The sequence below is a fragment of the Triturus cristatus genome, chromosome 4_2 (assembly GCF_964204655.1).
Source record: "Triturus cristatus chromosome 4_2, aTriCri1.1, whole genome shotgun sequence".
Classification (NCBI taxonomy): Eukaryota; Metazoa; Chordata; class Amphibia; order Caudata; family Salamandridae; genus Triturus; species Triturus cristatus.
The window spans coordinates 490,912,347-490,932,145 of record NC_140586.1 but is presented as its reverse complement, the minus strand read 5'-3'; the positions used below and the strand labels follow the sequence as shown (position 1 = coordinate 490,932,145).

General features: G+C 45.2%; 1 protein-coding gene across 1 annotated transcript in view; it reads right to left on the bottom strand.

The window, feature by feature from the left end:
• LOC146834591 (ferric reductase 1-like) overlaps window positions 1–19,799 on the bottom strand; it is a 285,647-nt gene that overhangs the window by 147,237 nt on the left and 118,611 nt on the right. The window lies entirely within an intron of this gene.

The window sequence follows — 19,799 nt, the reverse complement described above, 5'->3', positions numbered from 1 at the left end:
GACGAAGAAGAAGAAGAAGAAGAAGAAGAAGAAGAAGAAGAAGAAGAAGAAGAAGATAATAATAACAATATGTATTATTATTATTATTATTATTATTATTGATTTTATTAGTTATCTCATTATTATTGTTTGTTAATCCGGGTATCCTTGGTGTGGTTCTCACCTTACTTTTTGTCCGTAGCCCTCCTGTTTTGCTGACTTCGTTTTGCTGGCTTAAGGACTCTGTGCACTTTACCTCTGCTAACGAGTGCTGAAGTGCTTGCGCTCTCTCCTTAAAACATGGTGACATTTGCTTACAGCTAATTGGCACATTTAATTTATTTGTAAGTCTCTTGTGAAGTGGTACTACCTGTACCCAGGGCCTGTAAATTAAATGCTATTAGTGGGCTTGCTAGAGTCATTGCCTAAGTAGCCCTTTAAACTTGTGTCAGGACTGCCATTACAGCCTGTGTGTTTGATTTTACAGGGCAAAATAAACCTTTTGCCAGGCCCAACCCTTCCTCTGTAAACATGTAAGTCACCCCTAGGGTAGGCCCTGCACATTCCGGAGGGCAGGATGCAGTGCATTTGAAATGTTGGACAAGTACTTTTACATTTTACATGTCCTGGTATTGAAAAAGTCCTAAGTTCATTTTTCACTACTGCAAGCCCTACCTCCCCCATAAGATAACATTAGAGTTAACTTATTATGTTTAATAAATGATAACTATCTATTGGGAGGAGGTAGACAGTTTGAGATTGGTGTTTAAAGAATTGTAATTAAGAGCCCTCTTTAATGGTAAAGTTAGATTTTTAGTTACATTTCTAAAAATGTCCCTTTCAGAAAGTTGGCATTTTCTTTTCCTAACCATTTGGTGCTTGCAGCCTGTTCCCGAGTCACATGACTAGGTATAGCTGCAGTTGATCTTTGTGTATTGCTTCCAGACAGTGAGACAAATAGAAGCTAGGTGTTGGCAAGATTGGCCACTCTGAGTAATGAGGCGGGGAGCTGTCACCTACCATCCTTGCACGTCACAAAGGCTTTGCTTGAGCACTCTCACAAAGGGTTTGATACTGGCCTTTTTTGACCCCGGACAAGCTGGGGCCATGGAAGTGAGCTAGGGAAAGGCTGACACCTCAGGGGGAGTAGAAAACTCTAGAAGCTTCTATATAGATATATAATATTGGACCTCACACCTCAGATCTTCAGTACACTTCTAGATCTGTGGACTCTGCCAGGAGGAGTTTTCACTTAAATCTTTAAACTTGCATATCTCCAGTTCTACTGAATGCATTTTTGTCATTTGGTCTTGATTGAGTTATGAGAAGATCCTCTATTGTTCTAAATAGGCGTGGGAATTTTCCTGTGTTGTGTTTTCATGCTATTACTGTATGAATAAGTTACACACTGCCTCTGGCGCAGCCGACAGGACCTCTTCATCAGCATATAATAGCACAGGGATGGGAGTTCCCTTGAGCCTGGCAGTGTTATATGTACCAATTGATAAGTTAAGATGAAGTCATTGCTTCACAGTGCTTCTCTCGGATGTTCTCTAAAACCATACTTACAAAGAACCAAATATTTTTTTGAGTTGACCTAGTCTCACATTCCATCAAAAATCACTCTGCCTCACATCTTAAATGAAAAATCAATAAGTGAGTTTGGCCTGTAACTGCAAGGTTCAAAACGATTCCTTCCTCAAAATTGGGACAATAATAGATGAAGCACAAGAACAAGGTAAGTTACTAATACATCAATTATTAAACATATTAGTTAAAAGAGGAACCCATATGTCCAGGGTACATTTAAAAAGATCCATTGGAACACTGTCAGGCCAAAGGGCCTTGCCAGATTAACTCTGTCATACAGCTAAAATACCTTAATCAGAGTTAAAACAGACTCCGAGGTCAGTTGCAGAACTATGTAAAAAGTTGGTAGCACAATTCAGATCTGCATGTATGCTATAAATCGAATGATCATGTGATACTCATGATGAATCTTTAATGTCGGTGCTTAATATAGATAGGTGTAGTCACTATTTTTAATGGAGTTTACCTACTGACAAAATATTTTGGGGCTGTGTTTTCTTGCTGCCTCAGTATATCTTTTCCATTACAGACTTGTCAATTCCTTTTTCCTCTTATTCAACAGATACTTGTTACATGTCTGGCAGGTTGTAACCTCTTCTCTTAATCTTCTTGCTAGCGCATCACGTGGACATTTATTGGCAGAAGAGCAGAGGGCACAAACCAATGTGTGGATGGAACCAGCAAAGAAGCTTGGGGTTTTGAAAGAACATAATTAATGCAGCCACAAAATAAAAAAAAGTACTCCGTCCATCACTGGAACAGGACTAACAGTGTTGGACAGGAAGGCAATAAAAGTACACAGGGGCAGATTTACAAGCCCCTTGCAACACTTTTACGCCGCAGTTGCGTCACTTTTGTGACACAGCGGTGGCGTAAACCATGCGCCACGTTGCAACTTATTTACAACGTGACGCATCTATGCAGCTGCGTCACGTTGTAAAGCCCTGAGCCACATGAAACCTGCGTCAGGTTTCATGTGGGCGTTCTGTCGCAGGGTGGGCGTTCCCTCGCAGGAAAGCCCCGTAAAACTGACGCATTGAAATCTACAAGATTTCACGGAGTCAGTTTTACGATGCTGCTGCGTCAAATCCTTACGCCTGCTTGAAGCAGGCGTAAGGAGTGACGCATCACGTTAAGTATGGGCGGCGCCTGTGCATTGCAGGATTTGCGTCGCGGTTGCGACGCGATTCCAGCAATGCGCCGCCCGTACGCCACAAGATGCGTCACGCATCTTCCCCTCCTTGCCCCATGGTGCGCCGCATTGTAAATTCGACGCATCCGTGATGACGCAAGGGGGCATTACGTGACGCATCTGTTCTGGCGCATCCCTGCTGATTTGCAGAGATGCGCCAGAAGTTGTAAATCTGCCCCTAAGATTTGATTTAATCATAGCTTCTAAGAAGAAAAAAGAGGGATTAGAAAGATGGCAGGCTAATCTGAAACCATTACATTGTGGCATTGGATGACGAGAATGAACTGCATGCATACTCGCAGAAAATTGTGGGGTTAAGAATGATATAATGTGCGGATTATGGTCCCCATGATTAGTATCCAGGATATCACTGCAGAAAAAGTAATTCATACAGACTTGCAACATGATAATATAATTGATGGCAGAGGCACACCCGCGCCCAAAATTGGTAGGGTTTTCAGGAGTCGGAAAAGTGGATTTTTCATGAACCTTGATTAGGTCATGTGTTGATATGAATTTGCCAAATAATTTGGCACTAATATCAGATTGTACGCTAAACACCGGAACAGATGAGTAGTTGGCAACCATGTACAAATAAAATGTGCTAGTGCATACTTTTGCAATGAAATCTCCACAAATTAAACAATTTGGAATTACTTACTTAAAAGCAAACTATCCATAAGTTTAAACAGCCTTGAAAATAATTTGGCATATTTGAGTTTACAAATTCATTATCATAAAAATTGATTATATTAAAATGAATTTCATTCGAACACCCTGAAAATCTTGGACCAATTTACAATTGATCTCGATAAGGGCACTCACTGCATTAAAAAAAAGTTCAAACCAGGTTGAGGGGCCAGCTCTACCTGATGTGATGTAATGTCCTGGTTAGAATAGCATAAAAAACCATCACTAGGCACAGGGGTAATTGACCACCTTTCCTGGAGAAGAATTATATCAAAATTATTGATCAATGAAATGCACTAAGATTGTTTTAACTTTGAGTGTACTACAGCGATGTTCCAGCTCATTATATTAATATAATGAGGATATAGCTTCGTACCACAGACTTCGTTTATTATATCTAGCTTTGAGGGACGACGTGTGGCTAAATCATAACATGCAAAAACAACAGTTGATGGACAGAATGCAGAACAATGTCATACATTCACCCCAGTACAGAGATCTGGGCCTAAATCCATCGTTTTTTTTTTAACTCTGTACCTCATGGGAACAGTCCAGCCCGAACTGCCAAGCCAGGTCCTCCCTGGACTGGAACCAAGCATCCTAGGACCGGTTTCGGGGTTTCACCCCTCTTCAGCCAGGATAGCTTGATTCCAGTGGCATGGAGAGCACAGGACCCACGTCTGAGCATACCCTTCCCACTCGGGGTGACAAATGCAAAAACAACAGTTGATGGACAGAATGCAGAACAATGTCATACATTCACCCTAGTACAGAGATCTGGGCCTAAATCCATCGTTTTTTTGCTCACCATGCCTTTCCAGTATGAAGCCAGCCATATGCAAATCAGTCTTGACCCTGTGCCTCATGGGTACAGTCCAGCCGGAACTGCCAAGCCCGGTCCTCCCTGGGCTGGAAACAAGCATCCTAGGACCGGTTTCGGGGTTTCACCACTCTTCAGCCAGGATAGCTTGATTCCAGTGGCATGGAGAGCATGGGACTGTTTTAAAAACTGATTATAAACGATCTGACATATTGAGGGTTGGGCAAAAAATAGCTCCTGGTGCTATGTTAATAATTGGGAGAATTGCCCTGGTCTGCATGGAAGTGCACCCTTAGGTGGGTGCTCTGGGATGAGGAGAGCACATTAGTGGTAGGCAGATCACCAGTTTGAAGCCGCTGGCATGCCTTTCGCTGGTGGTAGTCATCTGGCTTCTGTGCCATTGGGAGCAAAGATTCTCCTGCAAGTAAATGCATTTAATGACTGCATCTATCAGGAGAGGGGATGATTGGGGTGTCTGGGAGCCCCCAAACACCCTAACAAGGAGCGACCTTTACGTGGCACAAAGTCAGTGCATCACTTGACCTTTTTGCCACTGAGCCCACAGTAATATGAATGCAATACTTCACTGGAAAAAAGGCAAAGGATACATTAGAGCCATGCCTCCATGCAAAACAGGGCAAATCCCACTGGGAGCGAGACGTCTCACGATAAGCACCAAAGTGAGCCATATAACAGATGGAACTGCACAAGTCTCTGTGGCCCCTTCTATATTACCAATGTGGCCAGGGAGTAAAAACCGGGTGCAGATGTCCAGGTCACTATGTATAATATAGTCCATGGACTGCATGCAGTTCCTGGATCCTAACGCCACACCCATCTATACAGCTGCTTTCCATGGTAGTAAATTCAGAAAATGCCATTATGTTTTTGCATTACTTGTTCTTATTTAAAATACATGTTTTTCTTTGATGTCTTCCTTTTTTCTACCTCACCTGTGAACTCTTTTAAAAAAATGTAGTGCATGTCTACATGAAGTATGCTAGGTGTGCAAATACATGTGGAACATTAAAGAAAACCATTTAGCCTATGTGTTAATAATCACCATTTTGCAATATAATTCCATGACCACTCTGACATTTAATAAGAAGTTCTATTATTATGAGCTAAGTTCAAAACTGCAAGAAATATACATGCATGTATGTAGTATGAATCAATGTATATACATCTATCTACATATGGAGAGTTGGGGTTACACACCTGTCCAACTAAACATTAAAAAGCCACTGACAGATGTAGGCATTTAGGCGATCTTGGTGTTGAAAAAGATTTAGTACAAATCTCTAGGAAGGGTTAAGATGCCGGATAACCCCTGCAGGTAGTCTATTTTAGTAGTGGGCAGTTTATATGTGTATTGTGGAGGCTCAAAGGTGAATAAACGGTTGCCCCCAGCAATAGTAGACAAAGATATGAAAATGGGTCCTATTCTCAAGAGTATACCAATTAGGACTTGTAAGTAAAGTAAGATTTGTCCTTGCTAAATGATTATGATAAATGACTAAGTCCAAGCCCCTAAAGCGTAGGGACTGGAGAAAGTTCACGCCGGAGGATTTTCAAGCCGCTTTACTTGCGGATCCTCCCCCATCTAGCAAAACTTTGCTTAAGGCGTGGAATACCTATGAGACATGGATGTCCAGGGCTTTGGATTCGGTTGCTCCATGGACAACCAAGCCTCCTGCCAGAAAATCCAAGACTGCCCCCTGGTTTTCTAAAGATCTTATGGTCGCAAAAGCCAAATGCAAAAATTTGGAACGTGGTTGGAGAAAACACTATTCCCCCGAAGACTTGCTGAAATATAAAAATGAACTAAAAATATACCATAAATTAATAAGAGCAGCTAGAGGCGCCTTCTTTAAGGAACGCATTGAACTTGCAAAGAATCCCACCAAGGAACTGTTCTCTATCTATAAAGAACTTACCACTCCAGGCAGATTGGTGGCTCAAGACACCTACTCAAATGAGCTATGTGACGACATTGCGGACTTTTTTATGAAAAAGGTTGACACGATTCATGCCACTTTTGTTGGTAATCCGTCCACTAGTCATTATGGTGCGCAATACGACCATGCATCTAAACCCTCTCTGACATGTTTTTTAGTTCCGGAGAGGCAGGAGCTGCTCACCATTATGAATAGCATCCGGTCTGGCTCCCCACTCGATGTTATATCTCCTAAACACTGCAAGGGGGCCATAGAAAGTACAATCGATCAGATTGATCACCTCATCACTCTTTCTTTCCAGGAGTGTTATGTGCCTGATGCTTGGAAAAGGGCTCAAGTAATCCCTCTGAAGAAAAAACCTTCAATGCATATTTCCCAGCTTCAAAATCTGCGCCCGATCTCCCTCCTTCCTTTCTGTGCAAAAGTTGCAGAAAAGGTAGTTAACATTCAAATTATGATATTTGTGGAGGATAATTCTCTTCTCCACCCTACTCAGTCAGGATTCAGAGCGGGCCACTCCACGGAATCTGCGGTCCTCTGCTCTACTGAGTGCCTGAGACAACTAGCTGACGAGGGGCAGACGGCAGCGTTGGTTTTACTTGATCTAAGTGCAGCCTTTGATACGGTACTGCACTCAACGCTGCTGTCTCGCCTCTCGGAAAGGGGAGTGACGGGATCTGCACTGGAATGGATTAAATCCTTTTTAGCCAACAGAAGTTTCCAGGTGCACTGCCCCCCTTATAAATCCTCCCTCAGAAAGCTCAAACATGGAGTCCCTCAAGGCTCCAGTTTAAGCCCTACACTGTTTAATCTTTACATGGAGCCTTTAGCTCGTATTGTGGAAGCCTTCGGAGTGGATATCGTCACTTATGCTGACGATACCCAATTAATAATCAAACTCACCGATAACCAGTCAGATGTGGCCACAAATTTCTCCAACTGTATGCTCTCCGTAGCTGGGTGGATGAACAACAACTGTCTACGCCTTAATGGCGACAAAACTGAAATTCTTGTTGTTGGGAAATCCCCCTCTGCTTGGTCACAGGCCTGGTGGCCTACACAACTGGGGGATACTCCTCAGCCGGTTCAGTCCGTTAGAAACCTGGGGATTATGCTGGACACGGAGTTCTCTTTTAAGCATCAAATCAGTAAAGTCACGTGCAAATGCTTTGGCATACTCAAAACTCTTCGGAAAATCCTAGAGTTACTCCCCATCAGTGCCAGAAAGACACTCATTCATGCCTTAGTCACGCCTCACCTGGACTATGGCAATGCTCTCCTTTTGGGGCTTAGCAAAAAAGGTATTCACCAACTCCAGCGTGTGCAAAATGCCGCCGCACGTATGGTGCTCAACCTCCCACGCAGAGCATCAGGAAAAAAGGCTCTTTATGAACTCCACTGGCTCCCCATTGAGGAGCGAATTAGGTTCAAGGCTCTTTGCTTAGCCCATCGCATAGCTCAGGGTAAAGGCCCTGGCTATCTGCGTAACCTTCTTACCCTTCATCGCCCCGTTCGCTACCTTAGGTCTGCGGGAGCTATGAGGTTCCAACTTCCCCGGGTTCGTAAGACCAGGATCGGAGGTGCTTCTTTTAGGTTTTTGGCCTGTAAACACTGGAATAGGCTTCCTCTTGATCTTCGTATGGAGCCTTCTGAAGCAAGATTCCGTTTAAAATTGAAAACCCACCTATTCCCGGGTATAAACTAACTTCTCTGCATCTGGGATTGGGGTTTGCACCCGGTCTCTGGTCTTAGGTGAGCAGCAGCAGCATTTGTTAGCGCGGGGACACACTATGGTAGTGTAACCAGGCGCTCTAGAAATGGTTTTATTATTATTATTATTATTATTATTATGCGGTATCTTAACTCCTAAAGGTTTTCTTGGTGTGTGACACGTGTCGATATAATTTTTCTTTTTTTGGCAACAGTCAACACGTGTTTAATCCTCTGGAACTGAAGGACAAAATTCACACCATAGCCAGAAATAAACTTCAAAGAGACTGGAGTCAATCTAAACGTGACATGCAAACAGATCTCCTATCATAGGATTCTAGAAAGGCTCAAAAAAGCCCCATTCCAACCCACCATTATGAGGTGTAATGACGGTAGGCTGTTGTTTGCTATATTTATTTGGATATAACCCATTACCAAAACAAAATTAATTTAGTCTTTGCAAGGGTCATGATTTTTCCCAAGCCACGGAATGTGCAGATACCACCTTGCAGTATTGAAGTTCAAACTGGGTGCATTCTCTGCTGACCAGGATGCTTGGTACTCGGTCTGACTGGCAAGCGAGTCTCCAAACAATCTTTGCATCTCAAGGGTGTCTTGATTAAGTGATAAAGGCTTTGCTCGTGGAATGTGATGTGAAGTTTGGGCTTTGAGCACACCTACTGCAGCACTTAAGTCTGGACCTGCAAGATTTTAGTTGTGCTGCATTTAACAGGTACCCATTCTTTCACAGGAAACACAGGAAAGAAGAATTATTAGGTACCTCTTGGTCTTACTTAAAAAAACTAGCTGTACTTTGACATGAGACCAGATTGTAAAGCACACAAGTAACATAGGTATTCAAGAGAGAGCCCAGCGGACATTACTTGCATTTACAGGAACCACAGTCATGGAGGTTCCTGTAAACGCATGGAAAGTTTCATGGATGGCTCCGTCAACATGATGGAGCAGTACATCAAACTTTCAACTTTATTTTTTATTTTCAAAAAGAAAATCCCAAAGTGGGATTTCCTTTTGAAAGTGAAAAAAACCAGTGACCCCTTGAAATGGGAGATTCCTCCCATGGCATGAGGGTCATTTTGCAGTTTTCACTGCCCGTTACCACCAGATTTTACCTGGTGGAGACGGGCAGTGAAAAATGGCCATGTTCCATCCCCTCTAAAAAGGACGGGCAGACATTTGGCCAAACCTCTGATGGCTCTTGTTCCATCAGGCGATCAGAGGTGTACGTAGGTGCTGTCTACATACTGAAGGTTTGCTCAACCCCAAATGAGACAGGCAGAACTTTGCTTTGGGAGAGAGGATACTATGTCATCTTTGAAAACAGAGTACTCTCACTGTCAAAGTCTAAATCCACCCCTTTGTAATCCAAGCTTGGGGGCCTATTAGCATGGCGGATGGTGGCGATCCGCCTGCCAAAACACCCCGCCGGACGGCCTTTTACCCCCGCCACATTAGCATGGTGGGGGTACCGCGGAGGACGGAAAGACCAACCGCCGCTTTTCCGCCGGTAGGCAATCGCCACAATTGCCTACCGGACGGAAAAGGCCCATAATATGGTAGGCACCGCCATCCAAATTATGATATGGCATTTTCAATGCATTTTCAATGCCTTTCCATGGCGGAGACTCCGCCATGGAAAGGCATGTGGAGTTCTCTTAGGGGGCCTGTTGCTGGCCCCCAGGGCGTTAGGGGGGTTCACTTGAGGATGTGTGTCTATCATATTTGCCGAGTGCATTATTAAAGAAGGTGATAGAGCAATTTGGAGAGAGAAAGTAGTTTCAAAAGCATGCGTGGAACGAGAACCTTTAAAATCAGATACAAAAACAGCACATAAAAAGATAGAACAGTCATATCTGTTTATGTCCAGAGACTCAGCACTCGTAAAGATACTACTCGTAAATCCCTTTGTGAATAGCAAACAATCATAAACTTAAGCAAAAGTGTACGTTTACCTTTGTGAGTCAGGCCCGCTATCATTAATGCACAGCACCTTGCTAAAAGGAATCAATGCACAAAAAAATAGCAATTCACAAATCATAACATAACGTGTATTTGTAAAGCGCATGTTCACCCAGAGGGGTTTTCCTGGTGCTAAAGAACAGATGTTTACTGAATCAGTTGCAACCTAATTTTCATCTTCTGAAAAAGGCACCAATGATGTACTAAATGGTTGAAAATGTTTATTTATAAAAAATTGAGAGCAAAGCAAAAATGTAAGAATTCACAGATATGCGACTCTAAGGGCCTCATTACGATGTCGGTCAGAAAGCATTCTGACCGACTCCTTGTCGGAATCGTTTCCGACTGACTCAGGTTAGGGGAGTCTGACCAACCCATTACGATGTTTCCAAACACCATTCGGTCGGACTTCCATTGACTTCAATGGGAGCCTGTGTTCCAACCAACAATACAGGCTCCCAGGCTCCCATTGAAAAAGGGGTGGTTGCAGAAAGCCTTGCACCCTGTGGCGGGCACCCCATGGTGCCTGCCACACTATGCATGGCTGGAAAGAGGGGTCCCATGGGTACCCCCACAAGTCCCAACAAGAGGCCTTTTGGGTGAAGGGGGGCCTGCTATCGGCCCCCAAAGTCAGTTTCCAACAGCCATTTTGTGTCAGACAGACCGATTCTAAAAGGCAGTCCGAATCTGACCGCAATAAGTCGGTCGGAAATGCGGTGTAAAGACGGAACGGTTACCTTTCCATTGTAATCGGTCATTTGGAAATGTTACCGAGTCGATCAGAAACATAGATTCCGATACGGGTGTGGAAAAGCCAAATGCCGTTTGGAGCCTTAATGAGGCCCTTAATTGTAAATATTAAATTGCGAGTTGGTAATAATGAATAACAATTTATTCATGTAAATGAGGCACAAATTGTGAATAGTCACACAGCAGCCAAATTGCATGTGCAATTTTGATGGGGGTTGGTATTAGGGAGTGACAGCCATTATATGACAAACGTTTAAAGATGGCCGCCTTATTTGTAAAATATTATGAATGAATTGTGATGGAGTTGATTCTCTCCTCAAATGTGGCAGTGAAACTGAGACTTTTTATTAAAGGCAAAACAAAAAACAGTGTGTCCACGATGAGTAAGGATGTGGGTACAGCTGAAACACATTGCCATGGCATTACAGTGCACTATTATTTTATGGCAAAATAAAATAATTGTCATGAACATTGGAGTGTCAGTTTGTTTGATCTTTGATAAGCAGAATAGTGAGATCTGGATACATCAGGTGGCAACCTGTGTCCCATGCACCTGCTGTGGTATGGATGCATTCTGGTAGATGTCAAACCTTTTGGGATATACATATATATGCAAATACATTTCTATTTCAAGAATTATTATTCTACAGACATCCCTAAAGCAATATTTATCCCTGAGTCATAAAAACTCTTTGCTAGCTCTATCAGCCATCCCTGGCCTTGCTACCTCTATTCTCCACCCAATCCTGAGCCCTAAAATCTCCTTACTACCACTATTGAATACCCATTCCATCAGCCCTAAAAACAAACAATGTAAACGGTGCAGCACTCATCTCTGTACCCTAAAAACTAATCTCTAACCCAGTGCAGCACCAATCCCTGCAACCTCTAAATTAATTGATAACCCGGTGCAATAAACATCCCTGCAACCTAAGAACTAATCAGTAAACGGGTGCAACACCTATCCCTGCACCCTATTAAAAAAATAATCCCCTGATGCAATAACCACACAGGCACCCTAAAAACAGTAACTTGGTGCAAAACTCATTTCTGCTCTCTAAAAGATAATTATTAACCCAATTCAAAGCTATCCTTGCTTCCTGAAAACTAATCAGTAATCCAGTGCAAAACCCATCCCTCAGCCCTAAAAACTAATCAGTAAGAAAGTGTAACACCCACACCAGCACACTAAAAACTAATCAATAACCCGGTGCAGCATTCATCCCTCCACGCTAAAAACAAATCAATATCTGGTGCAATAGCCATCCCTGTGCCCTGAAAGAAAATTGGTAATCTAGTGCACTACTCACAACCGGCACAAGAAAACTAATCAGTTACCTGGCCCAACTCCCATCCATTGACACTAAAAAACATAATGGGCAGTTCTCTCCTGAGGCGGAAGCCGGGAGTGTTACCTGCTTGCGCTGCACGTAAATTTGATCGCTTTTAATTGTTTGTACTTGAAGCCTATACCTAATATAAACGCTATTTTTAAGTCCTTACCTTTGTTTTATCTTTACTTGTGGCACATAGGTGTGAGGTGGAAGAGGGCAGGGCACGCATTCAATTGTTCCCGGGAGCGGGCGGACATCTTGGGGTAATCGGATGTTGCGCCCTAGTGTTTGGCTCCTCGGTCTATTTCTAGAGGAGGTAGCCGCGGGCGCCTTACACTGGGCAGTTCTCTCCTGAGGCGGAAGGTGGGAGTGTTACCTGCTTGCACTGCACGTAAATTCGATCGCTTTTAATTGTTTGTACTTGAAGCCTATACCTAATATAAACGCTATTTTTAAGTCCTTACCTTTGTTTTAACTTTACTTGTGGCACATAGGTGTGGGGTGGAAGAGGGCAGGGCACGCATTCAATTGTTCCCGGGAGTGGGCGGACATCTTGGGGGAATCGGTTGTTGCGCACTAGTGTTCGGCTCCTCTGTCTATTTCTAGAGGATGCAGACGCGAATGCGCAGTGGACGAGCGCAGCGGGCGCGCCGAAGGTGCGCCAAAGGCAAGCCCGTCTGCGCCCGTCCGTGCCCAAACGAGCCCAGAGGCCAGAAATGCTGCCATTCCCAGGGCGTATTTGCCCCTGGTATGCTACTCCGCAGATGCCCTGCGTCAAGTAAATATACAGGCTCAAGCGAATAAATGCCCGTTTATTAATTGTACGCAGACCTGTCCCCTCATATTAGAAGGCCCTGTCACCTGCAATAACTGTCAATTTCAAATGACAGTATCTGTAGAAGTCTCCGCTCCTCGGGGGGGATACAGTAAAGCCAGGAGCTATGTCCCACAAAAATATTCTATGTAACGTTAGATCCCTAGCTAAACATCCTTTTTAAATATGGGACATGATGACCTCACATGATCCCACCTTGTGCTTCTTTACAGAAACATAGCTAGCCCCTACTAATCACGCCATGATTACTCTGGCGATTCCAGAGAATTATAAATTTCTTCACCTGGACCGGGATAGTAAAAAAGGAGGAGGGATTGCCATTGCTTTTAAAAAAGACCTAGAGGTGAAATGGGTTTTCTCGGTTAGCAACGACTGTTTAGAACTAGGGATTTTCAAAGTCTCCGTTTACCCTTCCGATACCTGGTATGGAGCTTTAGTATATCGCCCCCAGGACCAAAAACAAAATTTGCTGACATCTTAGTGGAATATCTGGCACTTCATGTATTGGCAGCAAATACTTTTCTCCTGCTGGGAGACTTTAATTTCAATGGGGAAAAAGTGGATGACCCGGAAGTAAATAAACTATTTACTTTCCTTAAACTTATGGGCCTTACCCAAAGAATCAAAGGTCCCACCCATAACGCAGGGCATTTATTGGACCTCATATTTTCCAATTCTGATCGGATTCAATGTGATCTCCCAGACCCACTTTTATGGACAGACCATTATATGATCATGATCCATACACCCTTATTAGGTCAAAATAGTGTAAAGCGGCCCTTTAAACAACCTCATGACCAACGGAGGATCTGGTGTAATCTCACTCCTGTGGCATTTAATGAGGTCTTCTCCCTTGATCAGACAGTTAATACTATGGAAGTTTCCAAACAATTGGAGACTTTCAATACCACTTTAGAAGTGGCCTTTGATGCAGTCATACCAAAAAAACAAGTGAATTCGGCCTCTCGAAGAGCCTCTACTCCCTGGTATTCAGGGGAATTGAAGCTAGAAAGGGCCATCTGCCGGCGACTGGAAAGGAGATGGCATACTAGCAAGACCGAGGAAAATAGGGGTTTGTATAGGAAGGCATTGTCCAATTACCATCTGAATTTAAAAGCCGCTAGACGGCAATTTATTATCAGTCATATCGATAATGCAAGTAATTCTCAGAAAACCTTGTTTATTATTGTTCGGGACTTTGTCTCCCCTAAAGCCTGCAGACAGATGCCCCAGGAGCTCCAGGAGCTATGTGACTCCTTGGCCATCCATTTTCGCGAAAAGATATTAAATATCTACGCAAATTTTCCTCCTTCTACTATTCTTGATGTGGCTTCTCCACAAATTCCTGAGGAGCAAAATAAGATAGCAGCATGTTCTCTAAACTGCTTTGAACTAGCCACAGTAGAGGAGGTCCTTAAAGACCTTATGGGGGCCAAATCGGAATCACCGCTGGATATTTGCACACCGAAAATCATGGCGTCACTGGCACCTATCTGTGCCTCGGCAATCCGTGACATATTCAACCATTCCATCCTCTCGGGTACCATTCCGGCCGCCTGGAAAGAGGCGATCGTCCGCCCCATATTAAAAAAATCCTTAGCAGACCCTTTGGTCCTGGGTAACTATCGCCCCATCCCCCTGTTACCATTCCTAGGAAAAATCCTGGAAAGTACCATCAATCGACAGCTAAGCTCATATCTGGAGGACAATCACATTCTGGACCCCTCACAGTCTGGTTTTCGTCCAGGCTTTAGTACAGAAACTGCAGTCTTGGTGGTAACGGACGCGCTTAGATTAACTGTCGACAGGGGAGGTTCAGTTATTCTGATCCTCCTAGATCTCGCCGCAGCTTTTGACACTATTTCACACTCAAAGCTGTTGGAGAGACTCCAGGATTGTGGCTTAAAAAGGGACAGCCCTTAAATGGCTGGAACATTATCTGTCTGGAAGAACCCAAACTGTTATGTTGGGACCATACATCTCAGGCAAAATGATGCTGGATAGGGGAGTTCCGCAAGGTTATTGCCTGAGTCCTACCCTTTTTAATATATATATGGCTCCGTTGGCACAAATAGTCGAGCGCCTGGGTTTTGAGATTATCTCATACGCTGATGATACTCAGCTTATGTATACCATCGGACCAAACCCAGAGCTCGACAAACTTCGTTTTCCCTCCAAAATGCTCACCATCTATGACTGGATGACAAGTAATTGCCTCCAGCTCAACCCAGAAAAAACAGAGGTTATGTTGATGGGAAAAGCCATAAATAGCTGGTCTGACGACTGGTGGCCTATCCAATTGGGTCAGCCCCCCAACCCTAAACAGGGATTAAAAAATCTCGGTCTAAAACTGGATCAGGCCCTGACCATGAAAGATCATGTAGCGGCGACAACAAGCTCATGTTATTATGATTTAAGGCTTCTTAGGAAAATCTTTACCTATCTGCCTACCTCCCAGCGCAGAACCCTAGTCCAGGCGATGGTTATTAGCCGTCTGGACTATGGGAATGCCTTGCTGGCTGAAGTGGGTCAAACACAACTGGCGAAACTGCAAGTGATTCAGAACACGGCAGCACGTCTGATTTTGAATCGCCCGGCAGGGTCAGCTTCAACCCCCCTCTTGAGGGAGTTGCACTGGCTAACAACAAAGAACAGATCCTTTTTCAAGATCTGTTGTCTTACTTACAACGCCCTGAGGGAAAATGGCCCTCTTTACCTTTGAAAAAAACTGGTTAAATATTCCCCAGGTAGGAATCTTAGATCCAGCTCTTTAGACCTTCTCCAAGCACACACTACCATTAGGGCATTATGGGATACACAAGAATTGATTGAAAACTATAACTGTGGCAATTGTCAGGCTTGTAGGTACTCTACCAAAACAAAAATATTCACCACAAGCACAAAATAATTCAAATGACGAAATGTAATTCATCAAATGAGTCCCACTGGACGAGTGTTTTGTAATATATGATTAATCAAGTCCTGGTGAGCATAGTGGATTTATCTTTGTATAACTCATATATGACACCTAAGGGCGGGCACCCAAATCCACCTTCTCAGTAAATCAATGAGATACACACACTTTATGACAGATTTTTCAGTACTCAAATACCCTCTATCTGATGCTAGCTTCCCTTCTTGATCAAAACAGATGGCAACATCTTCATGTTCGGAAAATACTGAAATTCCTTCACCTCTTTTATCCAGCTTTCCCTATCTGAAATTGGGAATATTGACTCTCACGGTTTGTCTTGTCTCACAGCTTTCTCCCTCCAAGAGTTTACCTTCCCTTACCCACTATGAAGCAATTATCAGTTTGCTACAAATCTATATAAACAAAATAAATACAGTTAAGCATTCTGTCCATCTATTAAGGGATTTTTTTACAAGCGATGTCCCCATCACTTAATTTATCCATAAAGTTGTAATGTTACATTGGGCAAATAAGGCTGCAAATGGCTTTGCTAGCTCAAAAGTGCTATTTAATATCTGCTATCGTCCAAAAGACCTGATTTCTATGCTGCTGCATTTCTTTCATTAGCCCCTCAGTCTTTCAGGGGCATAGTCTCAAGAACGTGTGATAACCATCGCAAAAGTTACTTAACGCAACCTACAACATCGCAGTCGATCATAGGAATTTCACGCCGTGTTAACCAGGCATTCAAAACACGGCGGTACCATGCTGTAGTCACCAGATAACGGGTCAACTGACCGCGATAAAATCAACGCCACGCCGCAAAAATGCAAAATGGGAACGCAAAAAATGCTGCGATGAGGCCAATCACGATACAAAAATTAGCGAAAACCAGCTACAGGCCTGTAATTCACACGAGTCAGGTGGGAACAATCACCATAAAAGTAGAAAAAAAACTGACAAAAAATGCCAAACAACAGCCAAGCACAATGGATGTTGCCAGAGCAAGTACAGAGGAGAACCAGAACCCCACAAGCCCCCCGGAGGACCAGCCTGGGACCTCGGGGTCAGGGAAGGGCAAGGACAAGAAGAGCAGGGAAACAGAATCCTAATAACGGAGGGGGTCGAACACCATCAACAACTGTTCGTCACCTCCACTGTGTCATTGGCGACAAAAAAATTACTATGGCAGGCCATCGTGGACAAGGTGAATGCAGTCGGAGTGCTGAAGAGGACAATGGACGAGGTCAGGAGGCGCTGGAATGACGTCAAACGCAAAACCAAGCTGAAACTCGCCAACATCCGGAAGGCAGCAATGCAGACTGGAGGTGGCAGTCCTGCGCCACAGGATGAGCTGGACGACATGGAGGAAATGGTGTCCACAGTCACCAGTGAGGAGACGGTGGCAGGAGTTGGGGGACTGGACACTGCTCAGCAGGACCGGATACAACAGCAACAGGGTGAGTAATGACCAGGGACTGGGAGAGATGGGCACAATGGCACACATGCACAAGTAAGTAGAGCACAGATGCGGATAAATAATGCCCCAGACTCAAACTCCCACAAAGAGAACTATGTACCCAAGTATGCAACATCTCAGCACTGTATGAGCACAGAAGTCAGAGGCACCCCGCATGTAAGGCATAAGGGGCAGCCAAATCAGAGCTGCAGGGGCGACTCCTCCAAAATGCGGCACACACACATCATGTGCACAGCACATTAACATTGACAACGAAGTGGCACAAACCGCAACATGGTCACCACAGAACAGAGGACACAACGGGTGCCGACTGGGTGTAGACACTGGCCAATCACAAGTGGCATAGCAGGGAAATGTGAGTTGATAATGTACAAGTACAAACACACAGCCGTGATGTTGTCGGAATGTTCACTGTCCTGCAGCAAATGGGCAGCCCCTCTGAAACAGACACGATGTACACAGTCATGCAGTCTGTATGTAAACATGTACAATGTGACAACACACATGTGAGCACATTGTTAAACTGCATCTCCCCTTCACATTGCAGAGGGACAATCACCACCCCTTCTGCAGAGCAGTCCCAACCTTTCTTCTCTGATGATGAAGAGGACCATGACACCTTTGACTCCGACGCCCTCCGAGAGTTCATTGACAGTCTCCGCAGCACACCTCCTGGAGCAGGGCAGCCCAGCTGCAGCGTGGAGAACCCACCCCCTGCACAGACCACACTGAAGGCAGCACTCACCACCACGGCTGCCTCCCAGGACCACCACGAAGAACACATGGCCTTCAAACGCCACGTGTTGGGATGCCAGGAGCAGCTGGCTGAACAGGTGTGGGTGGGCTTCGACCACATGGCAGACTAACTAGATGCCATACGTGGGTGTCTAAGTCCCATCAGGAACGCACACAGTCTGCTCCATGCTCTCCAATGAACCATGGCTGACATCGCTAGAGTCCTGACTGTGAGACAAGACCGACTGTCTAGTCAGAGTGGCTCCAGCGAGCTCGCCAGGGAGTTGGGACTCATACAGAGGCTCATGGAGAACATGGGGTGGGCCAATGCGGAAAGAGCGGCTGTCACGGCTGCACACCGGTGAGAGATAGCTGTTACAATACAATGACCTCAAAACTATCCTCATGGCATTGCTGCCACAAGGCCTGGTGCACATGCATGCTGCTGCTACCACTACATCCACATCTCTGCCCCCTGAAGTGTCAGTGCCACACAGTGCAGCAGACATTCCACCTCCGGCCCCTGAGGTGTCACTGCCACACAGTGCTGGAGAGAGGCCAGCACCACCCACACGTGAGGCACATGAGACAGCAGAGGACGAAGATGCAGATGAATCTGCCCTCGTGGTCAGAAGGAAGCGGTAGCATTCATCACCGCCTCATGGCCGGATTCAAATTGGTTCTGCCCATTGCACCATCACCTTCCACTGTCCCCCGATAAACTCTGCGGCACTCACCTTGGACCTCGCAATGGACTGCCATATTCTGTTTGATCACCAATGACACAGCTATCAGACTGCGGACTGAACTCTTCCACTTCCTTTGTACCTGTCATTCCATGAATGACTCTGGCTGGCCCTCCACGGGCACACATTTGAAAGTGGGTTTTGCATGGCCCTGTACTGCTCCAGATGCAACACTCCACTGAATATGCATTAAACATTCCGAATCACACAGATGTGTCGTCTCTATGGTCTTTCTAGTGTAGTAGTATGGATAAATGTGGGGTCAGTGAATTCCTCTTATGTACATATGGCTCATGTCGTTGGACTTGGGTCACAGGGTGACACATTGCCGATTGTAGTGCAGGTGGCGCCAACGCAACAACAGCGACACACGCATTTGTAACTTCCTTGTCCAGCCCTGTATGGAACCACGCACAGAGCCCCGGGGTGATTATTCAAACCCTTACGCTGTACTGGCATACGCCAGGCCAGCCCACTACGCCTACGCTCTAGGGGGGGACAACAACAACACATGTGCCAGGACTCTCGTGTAGTGATCTGCTGCTCATAGGTCTAGTTGTCAGCATGCCACAGCCACTCCCTCACGGGAGCACGTGCATGATGCCATTTCCAACCTCTCTTGGGGTGTATCCGTGTGGTGTGCATGTAGGCATGGGGCCCAGGGGCCTGCGAATTCACATTCCGCAGGCCCGGAGGGGACATGATGGCATCCACACCACGATACCCAATCATAGAGGGTCCATGACCGTGGGGGCCCAGACTTGGTGGCACTGGATACACTGCGGCCAGCACAGACACACCGCCACGGGACGGTGACTTTCGGTGCACTGAGGTAGGGGCACCTTAAGTGCTGAGCGGGTGTGCCGCCTGCGATGATGCCTCGTCCCGGCGGTCCGGACAGCTCAGGTTTTGTGTGCCCTCCACTGGACCTCAGTGTAGGCCTGAGCCAGCGGGCAGCGCGGGCCTACCGCCACGTGGCGTTGCCTCCTGGGTCACAGAGTTAGTGTCACCTATGATGCTGAGCAGGTGTGCAGCCTGCGATGATGCCGGGTGCACTGGTATGTCCTCTGCCATGGAGTAATCAAG